Consider the following 18,392-nt stretch of genomic DNA (forward strand, 5'->3'; position numbering starts at 1 on the left):
TATACAGATCCAGAAGTCACTTAATATTTTCTGCTATAAGCAAGGTTTGCACATCATCTTAGAGCTCCCAGTTTCCACTCTCGCTTTCATCTCTCTTCTAGTTAATGGCGTGGAAAATGAATCTATATTTTCCCCAGGTTTTAAAACTACTTTTATAAAGGCAAATTAAATAACTCATTTTTTAGGCTTCCCTATAAATTATAATTTCTATTGTTGTTATTTATGCTTTCTCAGACCCCAGTCTGATACACACAGCACCTACAGAAAGCTTTGAACACTGCTGGCACATTATTTACACTTTTAATGGCATCAGACTTCTTAAACAGAAAACATCCAAAGCAACAGCATTCACCTCTCTCACATCCCATCATTAGACAATCATTAGATATAATTTAATGATTAAATTATATTAATCATTAAATAATCTCATTATCAATCATTAGACCTAGATCATCTATAATTCAAGATGAAGCCTCAGGAATTGAAATGGAAAAAAAGACAACAAAACCAAACAAACAGAAATAACTAAAAAAGCCAACCAACCAAAAAAAAAGAAAACCCAAAAACTGAGAATAATATATTTTTCACAGACTGATATTTCACAAAATAAGACAGAAAACATAGGGGTCTTTTCCCTCACTCAGGAAGTAAAAGTAGAATGCCTTTTTATTCTTCCTTTCCAGTGTCTTAATTCCCCATTTCTTTCACTCTCCAGTTCTTCTTCTGTCTCTGTCTCTTCCCCCACAGCCCACTTGTAGAAAAAGGAGAATGACTTAACCCAGTCCTAAAGAACTAAGGAAAACCAAGAAACTTCACACCTGGCAGACAAGCAGGAAGGAAGCTGTTTCACTGCTTTCCCAATCAAGAAAGAAGACTTGTGAATAAACTGAAGCTCTCCTGTGGAATTTTGAACATTGTGAACAGTTCTTATTCAACATTTGTGTCAGCAAATTGGAAGTTTCATAGTTCCATTTAAAATTCTTGCTTTACTGCAATTCAAAATATTAAATTGTTCTTACCTTCATAATTAAATTAGCATCACAGACTACTTGAAAACTAGTTAATTTTTACTTTTTCTTTAAAAAAAAGGACCCCCAGGACACTTACAGGAAATGGCAAGAATTCAGTTTGGAATGCTCTGCTAATCTCAGTTGTTGCTAATTTTGATCAATTTCAATTCAGTTTATGCTTTAAAAAAATTCAAAACAACTGATTATAATTACATACCACATGATCATAGCTGGTAAACGTAGGGGAGAGTTCAAAAGTGAAGAGAAATGGGCTTTTATGTGGATAATGTGTAGTTTGCTAAAAAAGATGTCTCAAGAATTTTATCTAAATCCCACACAGAACTTTATGCAAATTTCAAGTAAAAAGGCAAGGAAGAATAAAACTGTTATATATGCAGACATACATAAAACAGTCTGTCAGTCTTCCTCTCAGTAAAACTTGTGCATTACTAAATTTCTCAAAAAAAATCTATCACATTTTTTCCAAAAATCAATAATTTTAAGTTTTCATTCAATCTCTTAGTCCTATATCTTCTTCTAACCCGTCTATTAGTAGCTGAAGGGAGAAAACAATCAGAGACTTTTCACAGCTACTGATCTGCAGTAAAATTTGCATTAAAAATCTGCAGTCCTTTGCAACACAAATCAGGTTTTTACCTGTTACAATTATGTCTCTACTGTTTGTGTATTGAGATCAGTGCAAGTGAATGATATCAATGATATGCTACCCAAGGGAAAAAAGCAAGAGTAGAAAGACCTTTACCTCTTGTTTCTTTCAAACTCCTGTGAACCTTGGGCCAAAATCTATCTGGGAAAAGCACTTGCTTAGATCAGCCAACATGTAATCCCAGTACTATTCCAAAAAAAGGGTCAGGTAGTAAGGTGTAACTCCCTAGTGCCTAAAACTCTGCACCATCTGTCTTTCTAGCATCCTTTAGAGGTTTTAGAACTGCTGGATATAAGTTACATATATATGTATATAATATAACATTGCATGAGCGCGATGTTGGCAGGATCAGCTGACACATGTAATCACTAGGAAAAAAACTTGTGTACACTAATGCAATAGTCCCATTGCTCATTTTAGTGACAAAACAAGCTCCAGGATCTCTCCAAATTCTAGTAGGTTCTTTCTATACTCATCAAAAAAGCTCTGGAAGCCTGGCTCTCCAGGACAGCAATTCTTCATTCTTTTTCCATCACATTAATTTTTCTTCTGTGTTTTAAATGTTTCTCAGCCTAATCATTTCTCCCTTAAATTCTGACAGATGTAGGACTACATCTCTGGTTTTCTCCACAGTTTTTCTTCAGCTGTTCAAAGACCATCCTCCCATCCTTTAGCTCTTATCAGCTCTGGATATCTATTCAATATATGAACTTTGTCTTCTTCCCCAGTAAGTTTCTCCAGATCAAAAAATTTTACTGCAATATCTTTCAGAAATCAGAATTTCCCTTAAAACACTAAAAATTTATACTTTTCCCCACAGACCAGAATCAGAAATTTTCTGATAATCTCAACATTTCAACATGTGGGAAAAAAAAAAAATCTAATCATCACTGTTGACCAACACTCTTGTGTACACCTTTCCCCAAATCATGAAAACATTAAGTGGAAGATTGAAAACATAGTCAATAACTAAAACTAACCACACTGCTCTACTATAATAAAATGTTACTGCATTGACATGAATCCCAAATTTCGTGATGCCAAATTTTTAATTTTTTTTTTATTTCTGGTGTCAACTTTTAAAAGCACTCAGGGCAGCACCTACGTCTTCCATTCCCTTAAGATATCCTGTCAATCCCAATTCTGCTTCAGCTTAGAGGGGCCCCTGTTCAGTGCTCCAGCTGCTTCTGGTAGCAGCACTGGAACAGGCTCACTTGTTGTACCTCTGGTTTATAGTTTATGTGATCCCACAGTGATCCCATGGCAGCTGAGCATCTGGAAGCCCAGTTGAACATCTGCAAGTCTGTTCTTTGGCACTGAGGAAGGCTAAACCTTTTTCCAGCCACTAGGTCCAGTCCAGATTGAGAGAGAGATGGACTGGCTGACAGCTCTTCTTGCTGCAGCTGCTGGCTGTGCCTGCCTCAACAAATCCCAGTGCTGGAAGAGACACTGTCATGATGTGCTTTGGTGCCAGTACTGGTGTTAATGTGATTCCTCTCAAGACCAAACCATTGCCCAAGCACTTGCAATTTTTTCTAACTTTTCTCTGATTTTTCATGCATCAAGTGCTTGTCTTGTACAATAATCACAAGGTAAATTTCATTAACAGCTCTAGGTTTCTAAGAGAAGTTTCTGTTCCTTCAATCTTTAATCCCAAACTGACTTGGTGACAAGAAGTAATGAGAGAGCATGCAAGCTCTTGTCCCTTTCAGCTACAGTAAGTCTTCAGTAATTCTGATTTCTAGGCATTGTATACAGCAGCATGAAAACTTCCCTTCACAAAAGCATGTCTTCTCAGGCTGGAAGCTGTGTCCTTAATAAGATGTTGTGGAGGTGGTAAACTGACCAGCAGTGTGACCACTCTCCCCTGGAAGGGAAGCCCTTAGGATCCAGCTTGCCACCCTCCCTCTGGGGGAGAAACCCTGGTTAGTAGCCCTTGCAGATGTGGTGGGCAAAAGAAGTCACCTCACAGCATGCTTGCAGCCCATGTAGATTCCAGGTATCTCATTGATTCCTCCCCTTTGTCCTGCCCCCAGCCCTCAGGGATAAAAAACTGTTTTCTCTGAATCCCTAGCTATTCATTCTGGGATTTCTTGGAGGAAAGAGTTGATTAAAAACCTCTTGAGTGATCTATTATGAAAGCTCTGTATCCTTCTTCTGCATCTCCTCAAAGAGCTGTATGTCACTCAAAAGCCCCCTAAGGGTTCAGAGCTGGAATCATAGAAGTGGCTGCAGAGGTTCCTGGGCTTCCAGGACATCCTCTTCTCAGACACATCACTCGGAAAGTCGCAGCACCTGACTACGACATCCAGCTGCATCAGCACACATTGAGGTGGATGCCATTTCTGTCATAAGGTAAAAAGATTCTTTGTCCAAATAAAGACAACTGCATCATCTTTGTGGAAAGCTGTGTCTGGGAATCAGAGTCAAACTGAAATCCAGTGCTCTTAACGATATCTGGGAGTTACTGGTTTCAGCACCAGCATGGCTGTCATCATTATCTTCAGCTTTTTAAGCCCTTGGGCCCTTTTGCTAAACCACTTTCTCTGTGTCCAGAGCTGGAAGGCAACTAGGCCAGTAGTCAGTGGCAAATGAAGCCCAAAGCTCTCTGCTGAAAGTTTCAGTCACTTGAGATCCTTGACACAAGCTGGTAGTGGAGAAACTAACAAGCAGAAAAGCAGAGCTCACTGATGCTTTCTCCCTATACTACTACTATGTAGTAAATAACATATAGAGATATCAGCTTTTTTTTTTTTTTTAGCTTCACAAACTTTTGCAGGCTAGAGCAGATTTATAAAGCAAGCATTAAATCCTAAACCAGGAGAGAACACCATGATGCAGGTACAACGTGAGAAGTTCAGCAAGGTGCTTTTCTCACAACTGTGTTGAGACTGACCAGAATCCCAACTCTTGTCTCTCCTCACCCATGTAATCTGCTATATAAAACACAAGAGATGAGTGGGGACAGTTGATTTTGGTCAGATACCCCTTACTTTCTCCCACTTACATGCAACTTACACTAAGCCCTTAGTGCTTAATTGTGGGATCTAATTATGTATGAAACCACATTGATTTTACCTCCAAAATGCAGTCAGTTTTGGAACACTACATGCCTGTTTAGGGTAAATAAAAGCATGGACTTAACTGAAGCTGCTGGTCAAAATTAGGTGTGTATGGATATGCAGTGCCAAATCAATGATTTTGCCAGGATACCAGAATTTAGTCCTCAGCCACATGTCTTTTTAGACACGTAATAGTAAGGAATGCATCTCTTCTGAAAGAAAATCATAAAATCCAGTGTGAAAAAAAAAAAATTAAGCTTTGGTGGTTGGTTTATACTGTGTCAAGGTTCCTGCAAAGGAAAGGTACCATTCCTCTTTCCCACTCTCCTTGCTGATTGAAGAGATTATTTGGCCATGTTTAGGGAGAACAGCTTACTTCAAGGTACTTTCCAATTTCATAATTGAGATTAAACCTTGTCCACTGTAAAAAGGTTCTCTACATCCATTTAAACCCACCAGATAGGCACTTGCAGCCAGTCACAAGGAGGGAGGATTAGGGATGTTAATATTCAGCATGGTATCATAAAATCACAGAATTACAGAATGAATTGCATTGGAAGGGACTTGGAATATCATCTAGTTCCAAGCATTACACCAAGGGCTCAGATGCCATCCACTAGATCAGATTGCTCAGGGCCCCATCCAACCTGTCCTTGAACACTTGCAGAGATGGGGCCAACTTCTCTGGCCAACCTGTTCCAATGTCTTACCACCCTCACAGTAAAGAATTTCTTCCTAACATCAAATCTAAATCTCTTCTTTCTTGAGAAGAGTTCCCTCTTGTTCTATTATTATCTGCCCTTGTCTCTCTTCTTTCTAAGTTCCCTTTAGGGCCCAGAAGGCCTCAGTGAGATGTCTCTGAAGCATTTTCTTCTCCAGGCTGAACAACAAACCAATTCAATTTGTCCTCACAGGAGAGCTGTTCCAGTCCTCTTCTTATCTTCACGGCACTGCTGTGGATACACTCCAACAGGCTCAGTCTTTCTTGCACTGAGGACCCCAGCCCTGGGTGCAACACTCCAGGTGGAGCCTCACATGAGTACAGAGTAGAGGAGGAAAGTCACCTCTTTCCACTTGCTGGCTACTCCTCTTTGAATGTAGTGCAGGATACAGTTGGCCTTTTGGGCTCCAAGTGCCTACTGGTGGCTCAGTTACAGCTTTTTCTCCACCAGAACCTCCAAACCCTTCTCCACAGAACTGCTCCCAGTAAGTTCTTCTCCCAGCCTGAACTCACAACTGGGATTTCCCCAACCCAGGTGTAGCACCTTGCATTTGGACTTGAAGCTCATGAGCTTCTCATGGGCCCACTTCTCAAGTTTGTAAATAGTACTATGTGGGGTCCCATCTGAAAAAAATTCCCAAACCCAGACCCAGCTTTACACAAAGAGGAAAATCTGTGTGGAAGAATCAAGACTCAGGATATGCCCCACACAACACAAGGGTTCTATAACACCTTTGGAGGTTATGCTTTAAAATCCTTATCATGAAATAGACTGAAGGGTTTTATGAACCTGTATCTCACACACTGCAAGTAAATGCTACAACAGCTGGACTTCTATGTAAGAGACAGGAAGACATTTCTTCTTACTTATAGTTCCTTCAGCATGCTGAAAGAACATCCACAAAAGTCTGAGAAGATAAAGTAGGCAAGTGGAAACCCAAATACCTATTGAAATCATAAATGTTAAGAATAAAGGTATGAATAGTTGCACGCATAAAGGAAATGACAGAAATACGGGCATCTAGAGACAATAGGTTACAACTACCTGCCAAAAGTGGTTAGATTTTAGCATATGATTCAATTAGGAATATAACTTTCCCCATCCTCTTTCTTCTACTCATGTGAGGAAAGGGTTATTTATAAACACATTGCCAGCTGCAGAGAGCTTAGGATAGTATTGTAATAAGAATGTCTACCACTATGAGATCATTACAAAATCACGATACATAGCCAGTAAAGCTATTAGCTGTGAGATATGCATATGTGATCTATTGCTGGTTTATTTCTTGTTTTGCAAAACATAGGGATTTTTTTTGTTTGTTTTTTCACACTCAGAAAGCAATACAATAACACAGTAGAAATGGAGATCCATCGTAAGAATTTACGTGCAGGCTTATGAGATGGCTACAACAGGAGGAAAAATAAATTGTAGCTAATAGTAAGGTAAGTTCATATGCCAACAAAACCACTGTCTACAATAATGGATATTCTTATGCTTTGTTAAAAATTCCCTCATTTTGGTTTCTTTGGTTTTTTGGGGTTTTTTTCTCACAGTGGAGACATAAAAACATTTCAGAACATGAAATTTTGGTATTTTTGGTATTTTTTTTCATCCTCACTTTCAAAAACTATGGCAGTTGATCTTCTTCTTACATAAATCAGAACTGGATTATCATGTTTGATCTCTTTCAGAGATCAATAGCTTCTCAAAAGATGTCCAGATGAGTAGAGTAAATATGCCTGAAAACATCAATATAAGCTCTGATTCAAAGTAACCACAATTCACCTGAATGCTGTTTGACTGCCAGTTCCTGGGCCATTTTAACCTTGTACACTTTCAAAGTAATTTTTTTAAAATAGCTGCCCAGCTCAGCTTGTTCTATTCCACCTCCATTTCAGATTCTATTCCAAATCAGCCAGAAGACTTTCACAGAAGCTCAACAGCTGAAGTCAAAAATTCACTCCAATCTGTTGCTCGTATGTCAGTACAGTTCTCAGGTACTTCTTTAATTTCTGGTCTTTAATCTCACAGTTGACAGTTTCCCATTTCTTAACAAGCACAGTTTCAATCTTACATTTGTGAGTTTTACCAAGATAGCATTTAGAGAAAAAATTCACTTTAGAGGAACAAGTTAAAGTCAATACCAGTGTAGTTCTCAGCAAGCTCAGAAATGTAGAACACATGGTCTAAACACACAGGCTCCAAGGTCCTCATGGGTTAGTTCTGCATTACTTGTTTGGTACTCAGTCATGCTGAGCTGAGATGAAGTGGTGCTCATGAGAAAAAAAAGGAAGGTTTATTTGTAGAATGTTTTTTAAATAGCAACCTTTGTTAATCATGATTTTCTTAAGGAAAATTAACAGTGATTAGATGCAACATGGATAGAATGCAAAATAATGAAATTCAGAAAAGTATCTCATGATTTTCCTGATTTGAATGCATGACATTCACCTAATACTGTGCAAACTGACAACAAAGCCCATTAGCACTACTGTATGATCCTTTCAAGGACCCTATGTGTTAACCATATGGCAAACAACATAAATCACTATTCTGCTTTGGTTCCCTCTTCTTCCCAAAAGATGTTTCAGGGAGTGACATTCATGGTATCATTTCATTATAAATGATAATAATAATTGCACATCATCCTTATTATTCCAACCCAAGGAAAACAAAACAAACGAAAGAGACACAGGAAAACCTGATTGTTATTTCTCATACCAGAGATAATCAGAATTTGCTCTTCTTAGGATAGGAACGTTGAAACAGTATAAATCAATGAAATAAGTATGGACATCTTTCAGTGCATCTGTGAGGAAATAACTTTAAAACTGTGCATGTATTTTGAGAAGAGAATTTGCTGAAAGTATTTTCACCTTGGTATGACTTTCCTCCAATTTCCCTTTATACAAAGATTGATATTAGATCAGTGGATTCAGAGGATGAGCATGAGAAATCCAAGAACTCAGTAGGTGTTTTCCCCTGGAGTTGCTCTGCTATATACAAGAGTTCAGCAATGCTATTTACAGAATGTCTGTACACAGCCAGTAGTAGACACAATCTACCTGTATAACTAAGTATTCAGGAGTGTATTTGAGGCTTTTGCATTTAGATAGCTCTTGTTTATACCGGTGCTGTTCTATAACACTCAGAATTATGCAGAGATATATCCTCACATGGTAAAAATAAGATTAGCTTTAACAGGTTTCACCAGACTATAACCCAGGTCAAAGTGTATTATATAATCTATACAGCAAAGATCCAAAGCTCTGCAGATTTTGCTTTTTACAGGAACTCAGCATGAGCCAGTGGAAGTAACCAAGAACAGTAGAAAACATGCTAGTTATAACATTTTTTTTGACCTTGGTAAAGCAGACATGGTTCACACCACATTTGTCTGGAAATTAATCCACATAGTTTGTATGTTCTCCCACAGTGACTGCCTGGATCCATCCATCCTGCAGCTGTATTCTGTCTGATAGAAATTGCTTCACACCCCAATAAAACAGGTGTCTCATGAGTAGCTGTACCTGGTCCATCTGGCAGTAATTTAACAATGATGCTTTTATTATTAGCAATCTGTAATCAGTTCATCGTGTGATTGCCAGTCTGTCCCCCTGCCATTTTCTTGTGTGGTTTTTTTGAATGTTTTCATATTTTCAGTATGAAACCAGTCTTTTGGGCCTGATGCCTCCCATGTGCAACTGAGACTTAGCAAATGGAGGCTTATACAATGGGTCAAACAGCTGGCTTTGTGTTGCGTCAGTAGAAAATGTCTAATTACAACATAGTACACATACCACCACAAATGGCGACACATTTGTATTAAAGTGCCTTTGTTCAGGGGAGAATCCTATCATTTATCTAAATTGCTATCATTTTCCCTTTCTCCTCAGAGGTTTTACAGAATCTCTGAGCAATTTCAAGCTATTAGCCTACAGATACAGGCTTTATTCAATAGGACTGCTTTACTAGAGGATGGCTGTCTGCCTAGCTGTGTCTGGCACCAGTCAGTCATGTAAGGAATCCTGGATCCAGTGAGTATATGGTTCATCTCGTTTTGATTGCTATTCCATTCCCCTAGTGCTGCTGCCAATAGAGGTTGTAATTCCTGCCCAAATAATTTTGCTGTTCCTTATTTCTGCATAAAGTGTCTGTCTTTTTCTGGGTATGTTTTAATTTCTGGGGTTTATTTCCATTGCTGTCAAAATCTGCTTGATGCTGGACAGACTGATTCTCAATATAAACATGCAACTGGGAGAAATGTCTATGGGGAGAAGGATGAGTGTGAGGAAGGAATGGGTGCAGCTGGCCTTTATACATGCCTTTGCTCTTCATCCTGTCATAGGTGGTGAACAGTGGACATCTGCAGTCATTTCTTCTCCAGACTGTTCTCCTGTCAGAGTGCTGACAGATAAGATCAATCACATTACCTGTGGTCTTCTTGTCTGCCTAAATTAAGCTATTTGGGCTAGAGACTGATTTTACCTGCAGATACTGTACTAGAGGTAGCAGAGCAAGCATTTTGACACAGTTAAAATAAAAATATTCTCTAACATTTGGGCTCATTAAATATCTTCCAGGGTGTTTTGAAAGCTACTGCAGATGCTGAATTTCTACTTGAAGGGTCAAATATTGCTGCCTCCAAGAGAAGTTAGAATTAAGAGTATTGAGAAAGCTGGGAGAGACTTTCATGCTGCAAACAAAAGGTCTTCTAGAATAAACTGGAGAATGCAGCTAGAATTCCCTTTCTAACAATGTAGAGTATGGATATACAGACAGAACCTAGGGCTAGGGTTTGTTTTAGGGGAAGGGGTTAGTTGAAGGCAAGACAAGACAGAGGAACAGAGGGCTCAAAAGGTTTTTCAAAATTAAATGCAGGCAGATCACTAGAATAATCCCACTATCAATAATCTGGGAACGCACATAGGCTCAGCAGCAGCTGGCCATTATGTCTCTAATAAGTGTTAGAATCTGGAGAATGAGAAAACCAGCAATAGGGTCTAAATAGACAAAAAGGATAAGACTTAAGCCAGAACCTTTTGAAAACTCTGGGCTACTTTTTTTACCCTGGCTAAATAACCTAGCAGTAGCCTTAGCCTGCCATGACAGATTGAACTCTCACTATAGCTCCAGGCTTTTTCCTTGTCAGATCCTCCACTGTTACTTTAAATCTTCCTATGAACTGAGACATAGCTCAGGACTCCTGCCAAACACCTCCACTTAATGGCTTCCCAGGTGTAAGGTGAGATCTAGACTAGAGGTAACATTCAGCAGAAGTGAAAGCTAGAGGAGACAGCTTCTCCGTTAATGGAGTTCTGATGCCACAATTCTTTGCAGTACAATGCTTGGAAGGATTTAGGAGAGATTTCTCTTTCTTAAATACAAGTTTAATTTAGGATTATGCTTCTGAGAAGACAAGCAGGACCTGTGGTAATAGAAAACTTGACTGTGGTTTTCAATTCTCCTCCTAGCATCATTATCTCCAAGTAATATATTAAGCATTTGTGCACCTCAGTCTCAGACAAGGAACTGAGATGCTGAAAAACACCTAAAGAGACAAGACAGAGTTTAAGAGGCCCATGAAAGTGGTATTTGGGTCTTGGACTCAGACATTTCTCCCAACTACACATTGTCCAGGCACTTGAAGACAGTCAGGCCTAAATCCCTGATTCTATTCTACGTTCAGGTAAAAATGAAGAGTTTAAAAAAGGAAAATCCCTGGGCAGCACTAAGAACATGGTTGAAAAGACTGGGAAAACCTAGGAGGAATTCCCAGTCCTGTTTCATCTGAGGGGTAAGGTTCACATTAGGATCAGTTCTCTGTAGGAGAGAGAGCAAGAGCAACATTCAAAAACTGCCTACTCATGAACCGAGAGCTCTTGTTTATGTCTCTTTCAATGTAAATACTCAGGTATTATGTTAAAGAGTACCCTTCCATGAACCAGTCTCCAACCTTTTGGGAATTTTTGTCTACACACTGATACCTGAGAAATTGCTGTCTGACCCTTCTAGCCCAAGACCACTTCTTCCCTACATTTCCAGGCTGTAGTTACCAAATTACATTTTATTTTAGCTACTGCAACCGGCAAGCCACCCTGTTTCTCCATGTCTTCATGTCTTTTCTCCTGTTTATTTAGCTACCCTACCTATTCTCAGGCTTTGCAGAGCTCTCTCACACATCTGCTACTTCTCTTACACACCCAAATTCTCTGCCCTTTCCTCAGCTTATTTTCCTAATGTGTGGACACTCCCCTCATGCAATCTCTGCTCATTTTCATTCACAACCTTTTAGTCCAGAGGACAGATTTTCTATTTAAGAAACTTCTGGCATCATTTTTCTTGTCCTAAAAGTGCTTTTATGCTGTTTCAGAACTCTGATTCAAAGCACCATGTTTCCTTACCATTGCTACTAAGAACAACATGCACCAGAAGGGGATTTACTACTGAAAAATTACATAGATTTTCATTATTCATATATTCATCTTTGCAAACACAATGGATAACTTAATTAGATATGTTATGTTTACTTCTCTGCACCCCAACATGTTCATATAATAAAGTCATGAACAGAAAAATGCTTGAACATTGGAAAATGTTTGTATTTAGTTTTCTTCAGGAAACCTGTAATTATAAACAAAGTAAATTTCCTTTCTTAGTCCAGCACTTGTGTGCAGTTTTTTCTGGACGTGTAAATGGGCAAGTGGTCAAGGAGCTCCAAAGTCCAAGGCTGAGATTTGTGCAATGTCATAAAAGTCTTGTGTGATCTTTCATCCTCATAGATGAAACAAAAGAACATTCTAGTCTCATAGAGATGATATGGGATACTTAAGTACAGTTTCAACAAGGGCCACAAAAGCATCTAATAGATTGGTAAATTACAGACAAACATACTCACCCATTGTTTCATTTGATCTATTTTACAAGACTGAAGCAGGGAGCTTTCACAGTTCTAAAGGTAAGATCAGACACACATAAAAATAAGTTTTGCATCTGTACTGGCACTATCAGGAATAACATTTTTATGAGAAAATCGTAGATACTTCAAAATTAGAGATACAAAAGACTATTGAGGTAATCCGGTCCATCCAATGAAGGATTTCCAATGGAATCCATTATCCAGTATCTTTATCCAGCCTGCTTTCTGACTTAAGGTAGAAGGTGATCTCCAGATGAGATCATAAATATTATTTTTCCCTGTGGGAAAATAAACTTTCCTGAGCATGTCTCAATCAATTCATTAATTTCCAACAAGACACTCTGCCCAATTTTTTCCCAACAATATGAAGCAGATGGCCTCATCTGAAAGCTAGTGACCGGAAGATATGCATTTTTTTCCACTTACAGGTCAACCACTCATCAGTGACCTTTTAAAGAAAAAATCTAAATGCTGACAAAATTTGCCTTGTTTAAGGAAAAATGAAAATATTTCAAGTGACTGGTTCAAACTATTGTTCTAAAATTACCCTTCAAATCAATTAAGCACTTAACAATGTAACAGCATTCTGTTTCAGCCCACCAGCCATCTGTAGCCTTATGTGACAGTTAACTCAGGCTGCAGCCAGCTCCTGGATTCCCTTTCAAAGGTCTGCCTGGGCCAACAGCAGTTTGCAAAGGAGGGTGAATTTTTCCAAAGGCAACTGGCCAGCTTCCCCCAAGCATCTTTTCTATAGCACATTAATGTCTGCATGGCCATACAATGCAAGATAGACTGAGTGGACTAAGAGATAGAGGGCCTCCCAGACATAGACTGTTCTTGCATTTCACTCCCTATTCTAGCCTCAAAAACATTCAACAAAAATAGTAGTTGTGCATGGATTGTATTCATTACTTTACTCATGACATCTAACCATAAAAAACATATTTCAAGTCATTTCTCAAGTCCTGCTGACTGCAGGCAGGTCAAAATACAGAAATTACTTTCTCTAATGATAATATTTTTTCCTTGAAATCCCTGCCTGAAATTCCTTTGTGTTGTCTTACCATCTCATGCTGAATCCCTCTGCAGTGTTGATGGACTTTCACGTCCCCATTTTCCCTCTACTGTGTGTGATGCTACTGTTGAAGCACTGGGAGCTTTTTTGCTTCTGATTTATTATACGTTAATGGTGCAGATTCTCAGCTTTCTGAAAAAACCAAAAGCATTTGGCAGTCTCTCACTGCACCATTCAGTTCCAGCTGGTCTGCTTTCCAGAACAGTTTATCCAGCTGTTTGTTGACAGATACATTACCACAAGGCATAAGAAAAGTCCTCAGGAGAATGAATAATAGATGGGTAAGAATAAGTAGCTATAAATGGTTAATTTTCACAATGGAAAGATATCAAAAGTGGTCCTAAGGTTTTTAAAGTTATTTATGTGGTACAAAATGCTACTCTTAGGTCTAAACACCTTAAATCTCATCCAGTCCATTATGTTTGTATGCTTAGCAGGAAAGATTTATTATCCAAGAACTCTCACCCTAAGGCAGAATACCTTTTTATGGCCCTTCATTCAGAGTAGGCCAGGAGTTCAGCCTACGAAAGTGCACAGGCGGGATTTTACATATTAAGTTCCTGATTTAAGGTTTGTAACAGATTAAGTGACCTTACCCCATAGCAAACAATTTGTTTTGGAATAGATTTTTGACCAACTCTGATACTTTGGTGATGCAGTGCCAGGGGCGATTTGTTGGCTAGCCCTTTCCCAGACTGCACTGAGTGTGGCCACCCTTAAACTATAAACAGCCCAAGTGGTGGTAGAGCAGGGCTGCTCAGCTCCATAGCACCAAGGCTGCTGTCTACAGCACGTGATGAATTAGCACCTAGGGTCAGGGCAAGGATCAAAGAAGGGTCTTTTGTATGGTTTCCAAAGAGGTTTACTTCATTGAAAGGTCCAGGGACAAAAAACACATACACAATCATACAGCAATTTATATACAGGAGAGGATGAAGGGGAGGGTACAACTTCTAACCAGTAGGGGGGACTTTGGGGAGGAGTATAAGGCAGGGTGTACAGTTTTACAAGCCAATGGGAGAAGCCAGGGGTAGGGAACAATATACATAAACCAATGAGGCATCAAGGATTAGGAAATTGACAGGGAAATTTCCAGAATAAGGGGTAGGTACAAAATGGGATTGGCAATTCAATGGGAGGGAGAACAAGAACATTTGGGAACAAGGGGTAAGGTTTACAATGATTGACAGTATAGGGGAGGAGATAACTTGGGCTAAACCAAGAAAGCAGGGGGGAAACAGAACAAACCATTGTAAAGGAAAATTTTAACTTAAAAGAAAACACACTACAGCATTTTGGGGTTTATCATTCAACTAACCAGTTTTGTTTAGCACTTTCTTAAAGTAATTGAAGTACTTGGTTTCTGTGGTAACATACAATGCTATTCTAAAATCAGTTACATAATCTAGAAAGAGCATTGTCTTCTTCCAGTTTTCTGAAGAGTAATTTTATATGCAGCTTCATATAAAGTAATGTTGTATAATAATGAAGAATATATCTTGCATGCTTTTATAAAATTGCAAGTGTTCTTCATAATCTGTCAATATATCTCACTCTCACTAAATGATGTTTTCCACATATTATTATTGTGTGTTGAAATAAGAAAGTGCTCTCATCAGCAAAACCAGCAAAATCTGAATCAAAGTAAATATTACTGGCAATTTACAAAATCATAGAAAGTAAGAATATAGATCTCTATGTACAAATCCAGAGCAGTGTTTCAATCTGAAGGTAAATACAAACTGTTTTGCAAACACTAAGCATGATAAACGGACCTTTTTCAACTCTTAATGTATTTAGTTTGTCATATCCGTTGATTTCAGTATGTGATTTTGATAGATTAATATCACGATTCAGCATCCATGACTTCAGGACCAGGCCAGCAGGGAGCTGTGTGGCAAAATTAAAATAGGGACGGGTGTGACAAGGATATCCAAAAAGTAAGAGCATTTAATGGCAAGCAAAAATATCAAAAGGGAGAAAAAGCCATACACAGGGATGATCCTTGAAGACAGAACAATGGGACAAACAGTAATACATACAGTATGGTTGAGGGTACAAGGTCCAATGAAAAATGAGAACTGGAAACATAACTATATATGGAAAACATATCCAACCAATCAGAAACAAGAACTAGAAACATTGCTTAGTATGGAATAACAACATTAACATAATAATTCCCATGATACTCTTCTTCTCACTGTAACATAGCTAGCTGTTTTCCCTCTTGGTATCCTGCTTCCCATGGCCTTAAGTTGATGCCTCCTGTGTGATCAGTTGAGGCCAGCCCACTGTCCATCCTAGACAGCCTCCCACATCTCCCCCACTCTGCTGAACCATAAAAATTCTCCACAAAGATTCCCAAAAAACTTTTAACAAACAACTCACAAAGCACAGTATCAACATAAGTACAACAACAACTACAAGAATCAACAAACTCACTTTGATTAAAAATAAAACCCAACCAGATAAATTCTATTTTTTAAACAGTCCATCAAACCAGTCCTTGCCATCTTCAATTTTATCACATCTCACCAGAGATTTTCTGGCTCTATCACTTCAGCCTGCCCCAGGAGTGGGTCACATCCCAGGAGCAGGATGACCCGAGGTGTGACTAGAGCACTTGCTCTACAGCTTTTTGGCTGTCAGTCTGTGCTCTGAGGAGGCAAGGACGAGAGGGAGGTCTTTTGCATGGGATAACAGAAGATTCATTGCTCTGGGGAATCTTGGGGGCAAAAGACAGAAAATGCGAGCGTGCAACGGCTGAAATAGGGAGGTGGTTCAAAGGGAGGGTACAAAGCATCAGCTAATCAGAGCTATCCTGGGGAGGGTAAAAGGCAGGGTTCACAAAATCATCCTCCAATGAGGGAGGTGGGGGGGGAAGGTTGGGTCACATGGACTAATCAAGCATTGAAGTTGAGGGGATTTCCGAAGTGGAATTCCAAACATCCGGTGGGCCTAAAACAGATTAACAGGAGACTCAGGGTAGACTGACTATGTGAGGTGGGAGGACCTCAATTGGACCAAACCATCAACTTAGGTAATAACAGAACATACCATTAAAAAGAAACACACTGCAACACAATTTGTGGTTTCTTAATGCTTTCTTTCAGCAACTGAATGCTTCAGTATATAAATTCACTGTTATCAGATAAGTTCATGCAGCACATTCCCTCAAAGTCCAGGCAGCTATGTCCTTGTGCCATCAGCAGGAAATCAACTGCAGCCCTGTTTGGCAGTGTGTCATGCCTGATACTGTCAACAACTGTTAGTAGCTCTCTTAGGGCAATGGATGTAGCATTGGTTTGTTTACTTAACCAACACCCAAGACTGTCTAATTGTCTTAACACTTTTGCTGCAGCCACCCACAGTAACAATGTGGATGCTGTCATCCTTTTTGCCCTGTTCCAATAAGTAATTTTCTCATTGCAATCCTTTTTTAATTGGTGGGTAAACCTTTTTCTCTGTGCCAATGGTGATGCCTTCTTATTATGAATCATTGTTAGATGTTAGTAAAGTAAGACTCCCCAAGCTACACAGTCCACCCTTGATGTGTGAAGGGATGGTATCACCCTATGTCTGCAAATCAGAAATGTCCCAGGTGGTAGCTGTAAGGGGTGGCCACTTGAGTGAGAGGGTTCAGATGAGGTGTAATTGCACCACAAGGTCTTGTTCCTATAGATGGGGTTATGGGGGGAAACATCTCACTGGGTTATTTCATCTTCCTCTATAAGCTAAGGTTTCCCACCATTTTTTTCTCTTTAGTTGGGATTTTTTCCTGTAATAGAATTTAACACAAAAATCCATTTTAACAGAATCAAGGGCTCTAATTCTTGAGGTTCTAGTGATCCATGTGGAAGTCTAAGGGTCCAGTAGTCCCAGGCGTTTACAGGGTTGTAGACCCTTTTGTCATTGGGACTATTGTCTCACATGATAAGAATGGCATCCTCCAGTTGCCATGCATCCATTGGCAATCCTACCAAGCACGTGGAAAAGGGGTGGCAATAGAAAGACATAAGGTTTCTTGCTGTGTAATGTTGGCTAAGGTTACCCAAACATTCTGTTTCAGCTGCAGGACTATCCAGCTGCTGATGAGGAGCAAGATCTCAGATAGGCTGTACTCAAAGGTCATGTCAGGGAGTATGGTCATGCAAAATCTACAAAATAAAGCTAAGAAATTTGACAATAGGTAGACAATTAGAGGTTAGAGGTTATTGTCTGTAGATTTTAGGATGTTTCCTGTCTTTTCTTCAAGTATTCCCTGGATTTTTTTCTGTTTGTCATCTTGTGTTCTTGCAGTGACTGGAGGTAAGGCTTGTTCTTAGCTGGAACCCACCAAGGTCCTCCACCTGTTGAGACACAAGCATAACTTTTCCCCCAAGTTATTAATGGAAAGGGCCCCAAAATTTGCCCTCTCTCTAAGTCTTCAATCAAAACTGGGGGTGTCTCTTTTAATTGTGTTTGCATGGTGGTGGTAGTGAAGTGTCTTATTATGGGAGAGTTTGGTTCCATAAATGAGCTGCTTAAAATATGAAATATGCATACAGCCTCATTAACTCACTTTATGGAGGAGTGTCTCTACTCCCCCTTTTGGTTGTTCTAAAAGCTGTTCGAGGGATCTATGTGCTCTTTTGATGATGGATTGGCCTGTGGGGGACTGTGGGATACCCATAGTGTGTTTTATTCCCCATTGACTGAAAAAGTATCGTGTCTTTTGGGAGACATAGGCAGGTTGAAAAGGCATGTAAAAAATGCTTAATAATGTCCTTGGCTGTATAAGAGCAGAAGCAAAAACTGCTCTGGAGAAGGTATCTCTTGAGACATGCAAATGTTTGAAGCAACCAAAGAGTGCTTAATGAGTAATGTCACTTTGCCAGATTTGTAAACTATGAAGCCCTCTAGGATTTACTCCTGCCCCTACCAATGGTAAAGTGCAA

At 39.3% G+C, this 18,392-nt stretch overlaps 1 long non-coding RNA gene across 1 annotated transcript; it reads left to right on the forward strand.

Annotated features, from left to right (window-relative positions):
* Window positions 1–12,263: 12,263 nt before the first annotated feature.
* LOC147654999 (uncharacterized) lies at window positions 12,264–17,652 on the forward strand. Its single transcript, XR_015282561.1, has 2 exons — window positions 12,264–12,419; window positions 13,890–17,652. It is a non-coding gene; the product is annotated as an uncharacterized LOC147654999 (long non-coding RNA).
* The last annotated feature ends 740 nt before the right edge of the window (window positions 17,653–18,392 follow it).

This window comes from Cyanistes caeruleus, chromosome 2, assembly GCF_971803275.1.
Source record: "Cyanistes caeruleus chromosome 2, bCyaCae1.hap1.1, whole genome shotgun sequence".
In the NCBI taxonomy this organism is placed as follows: domain Eukaryota; kingdom Metazoa; phylum Chordata; class Aves; order Passeriformes; family Paridae; genus Cyanistes; species Cyanistes caeruleus.